The sequence below is a fragment of the Pelmatolapia mariae genome, unplaced genomic scaffold, assembly GCF_036321145.2.
Source record: "Pelmatolapia mariae isolate MD_Pm_ZW unplaced genomic scaffold, Pm_UMD_F_2 NODE_ptg000505l+_length_48195_cov_1, whole genome shotgun sequence".
Lineage (NCBI taxonomy): Eukaryota > Metazoa > Chordata > Actinopteri > Cichliformes > Cichlidae > Pelmatolapia > Pelmatolapia mariae.
Window position 1 is genome coordinate 24,665 of NW_027052190.1, and position 4,400 is coordinate 29,064.

At 37.5% G+C, this 4,400-nt stretch overlaps 1 long non-coding RNA gene and 1 pseudogene across 1 annotated transcript; both read left to right on the forward strand.

The window, feature by feature from the left end:
- Window positions 1–288: 288 nt before the first annotated feature.
- LOC134623269 (uncharacterized) lies at window positions 289–3,131 on the forward strand (annotated as a pseudogene).
- A 149-nt stretch (window positions 3,132–3,280) lies between these two features.
- On the forward strand, window positions 3,281–3,896 carry LOC134623270 (uncharacterized). Its single transcript, XR_010093286.1, has 4 exons — window positions 3,281–3,349; window positions 3,508–3,558; window positions 3,656–3,721; window positions 3,821–3,896. It is a non-coding gene; the product is annotated as an uncharacterized LOC134623270 (long non-coding RNA).
- The last annotated feature ends 504 nt before the right edge of the window (window positions 3,897–4,400 follow it).

The window sequence follows — 4,400 nt, forward strand, 5'->3', positions numbered from 1 at the left end:
ACTATAATAGTGAACAGTGTACGCACTATACCAGAGACTATACTGGTTCAGTGCCCTAAACTATAGAAGTAACCAATGTAAGCATATGGTGAATGTTGAGAATGAATGACAATCATGATCATGGTCATTAGGAGGATAAGTGGGTGTGGATGGAAAGGTTCAGTGAAGGACTGAGTTCAGTAAGGTGACAACTGTGGGGAAGAAGCTGTTCATAAACCTGCTGGTTTTAGTCTGTAGGGTCCTGTAGTGTCAGCTGAAGGGGAGGAGCTGGAAGACTTTATTGGCACGATGAGAGGAGTCCCTGAGAACGATGTGTGCTCAGCAAAGACATCTCTTCTTGGAAGTTGGAATTTAAATGAAATGAAAGCATATTTTCAAATTTTGTTCAATGGCTGTATGTTTTCTTTTTATCCTTGTGATAACAGCAGATAAACCCAGGGCCACACTGACAGCAGGAACAACAATCATACCAGTAGGGGGCAGTGTGACACTGACCTGCTCTGTGCAGAGCTCTGATGGATGGAAATATGAGTGGTTCAGACGAACCCAAAGAACCTCTGAAGGTCAAATCAGAGATCAACAAAACAGAGATATCAGAGTATCTCAAGGAGGAATCTACAGCTGCAGAGGAAGAAGAGGAAACCCAGTTTACTACACTGATAAAAGTGATGATGTCACCATCGAGATAACCTGTGAGTTCAGTCATTTAGTTTGAAATATACATTCACTCATGATTATCAAACATACAATGTGAAGTTTTCTGTGTTGATTTCATGTTTCTATTTGTATCTCAAATGTTAATATGTGTAAACAGTTTCCAATAAAGTTGTTGTAAAACAACAACCCAACTGGCCTCAGATATTCAGAGGTGAGACGATCACTCTGACATGTGAGGTGCAGGAAGGAGGTGAAACCACTGAGTGGGAGTATGAATGGAGAGACCCAGCACACCCACACAGTGGACACACAATAATGATGTGACATTCAGAGTTTCTGAGTCCAGCAGTGGAGACTACATGTCTAAGAGTCGATGCAGAGATGACTCATATTCTTCAACAGAGTGGAGTGAAGCCTTCACATTGTCAGTATCAAGTAAGTCATGTTCGTTTGTTTGATCTCCATTTGACAAATGTCATAATGGTCAGCACAGGATGAATTCAATGGTCTACAAAGCATGTTCCATTGTTAGTCAGACAAAGAGCTGCAGCTGATAGTAGCCTCATTGTAGACAGTTTGTCACCACTTTGTGTCATGAACTTTCAGCTGGTATAGAGACGCCAATGCTGACCTGCTGCTCCATCACCTGAGGACAATAATGAGATACAAAAAAAAAAAAAAAGTACAAAAACAGAAAAAAAAACTGACTATGTGGAAAAATCATTACAAACAAACACTGAGGTGATTTCTGCAGAAATACAAAGTGGGCAGAATGTGTGGGCTGAAGATGTAGTACAATAGCCATATTGTATTATCCTTTTTTAAATAGATAGTAAGATTTATGTTTGGGTTTTTTTTAATTACTGGTTGGCTTTGTGATTAATAGAGTTACAAGAAGTAATGCAATGTTTTCCTTGTTCAGTCCTAGAGAGAGAGTGACTTGGTGGCATCAGTAAACATTTTTAGTGACTGACTTTTTGGTTTGTTTTGCCAACCCAGGTGAACTGTGTGAAGATTTTTCTTCTTTCTTTCTTTCTTTCTTTCTTTCTTTCTTTCTTTCTTTCTTTCTTTCTTTCTTTCTTTCTTTCTTTCTCAGAAAATTGATGCTTTCAAAGACTTTATTTAAGAACTTTGCATTAGCAGTGGTAGATAAGTCATTGCATTCTGTTGTATTAATGGAACGAACAGTGATGTGTGACTTGATATTAGTGTGTAATTTTGCAATAGGAAGTTTATAGATAAAGAGACATATGTTCATGTGTTTCTTCTGATCATGTAGGAAGAAGACTATATGCTAATCAAATAATAATAATTATATAGCGCTTTTCAAGGCACCCAAAGCACTTTACAATGCCATTATTCATTCACTGGTGGAAGCAAGCTACGGTTGTAGCCACAGCTGCCCTGGGGCAGACTGACAGAAGCTAGGCTGCCATATCGCGCCATCGCCAGTAGGCGGTAGGGTAAAGTGTCTTGCCCAAGGACACAACGACCAGGACAGAGAGGCCGGGGATCGAACCGGTGACCTTCCGGTTACAGGTGCCCTTCCCAACCCCCTGAGCCACGGTCGCCCCAAAGCAAACTTACCATCAACAAATAATCTAAACAAATGAAAATGTTTTATGAAAGGCTGAAATTAAAAATCTCATAAATAAAGTGTTTCTATTTCAAATTTCTCTGTGCAGCTACATGATGTGGGAATTATAAACTTCAATTCGGAAAAAGTTCTGTGTCTTCTGTTGTGGTACTCTTTTATAAATTTTTGAGAAGAATCATAATGAAACAAAAAAACAAAAAACAAATAAACACTAAAAGAATAAAATGCATTGAAGGCATCTGTAAGAGCACTCATACCATTTCAGTTTGCTCTTATTCCTTCCCATGTGTTGTTGGAAACTGGAGAGCAGTTTAAATACCGGTGTGATCCAGCCTGTGTGTGGGGTATATATTCATATGTTCTTTGTGTCTTTGTTTTAACTCAACAGCAGATCAACCAAAGGCCCAAATAACTTCTGATAGGACAGACATACCAGTAGGGGGCAGTGTGACCCTGACCTGCTCTGTGAGCCCATCATCATCATCATCATCTGGATGGAAATACTACTGGTACAGAGATGAGAACTCCTCTGAAGCCCTGACCACACAAGATGCAGTTTTCCACTCAAATGGACAAATCAGTGTCTCACAGGAAGGACTCTACAGGTGCAGAGGAGGAAGAGGAAACCCAGTTTACTACACAGAGGACAGCCAGTCAGTCAGGATTGATCAAAAGGGCGAGTTTATAACATGTTATTATACTTTTTTTAAACTTATAAATTAAGTTAATTTTTAAACTTAGGTTTCTTATCCACAGTAGATGTCTCGAAACCTGCATTTTCTTCATTTCCTGTTCTGATGATCATTGGAGCAATTTCTGGAATTACTTTTATTTTCATCCTGCTTTTGTTGTATTGCTGTAAAAAGTTCAGAGGTGAGGATTTTTTTCTTCTAATATTTCATATTTTATATCTTAAATGATTAAATACACAGATGCAACATTGAGTCATAAAATGCAAAATGTTCACAAGAGTGTATAATCGACAACAACATAAAACAAACATCTAATTTTACATTTTTAATAAAGGTGCTGCTAATGAGCAGACACTTAGTCAGGATAAAGATCAGCAGCAAGTGTACTCCTCTCTTCTTCATGGTTAGTTTTTCATGCAGTTTCAAATATTCTGTGCTATTTGAAACAAGACTGCACTTATTACATCTGCTGCAGCTTTTAATATAAATGTTATTTGTAAGAATATTTCTGTTTAAGTCAGTGTCACAGACATGAGGTGACTGATTTTCTCTGACCTGCAGGTGATCGTTGTGTCTATGAGACAGTCAGAAGATGTGAAAACACTGAAAATGGTAAAGTTTACACTTTCATTAATATAGAGCTTGTGGAAGCTGGATGATTATACAATAACTGTGTTTAACATTAAAGTCAATCAGATTATAATTTCAGGTCCAGCAGAAGGTGATTACACCAATGTCACATCTGTGATTCAGCTCAAAGTTATTAACAAGACAAGTAAGTGCAGAAAATGTGTGATAACCATGAGAAAATACCTTGATAGTTATCATTAATAATAATTACACATGAAATGCTTTCATTTGATCACTTCAACAGGGCAACGTGGTGACCCAGAGGAGAGCTCTGACTACAATAATGTCAATCCAAATTCAGCCACAGCTCTAAAATCTTAGCTCAGCTCTTTAGCTGTTTTTCAATTGTCGATTGAGTCAGCACCGAAAATGTATTTAATGGAAGGGAAACAAGACTCCATAAGAACCACCTGCAGACCACCCTGTGTGATGCTGCACTTGCCAAAAGACAAACTCTTGCAGCACTCCATCCATGTCAGATAAAGTGACACTGCCAGAGACTTCCCATTTGGGCAAACACCAGACCTCTTGTATCCATCAGATAACTTGAAATAATTGTACATACTTCTTTCTACTGTCATTTATAAAAAAACATTTATACTGTAAATATTCTAATTTTATTGTAAATTTTCATTTTAACAAGGTTTCTCATTATTTAAATCTGTGTTTCATTATAATTCAAAATTAGTTGGTTTATTTTGTTTTGTTTTTTTAACCATTTTGTAAAGAAAGAGAACAATCTGTTCACTCTGTTTCTGTCATATGATGACTGTGTGGCAGACAGAGCAAGACCTTAAATGCAGAGCATGGTAATAAACTTAAAA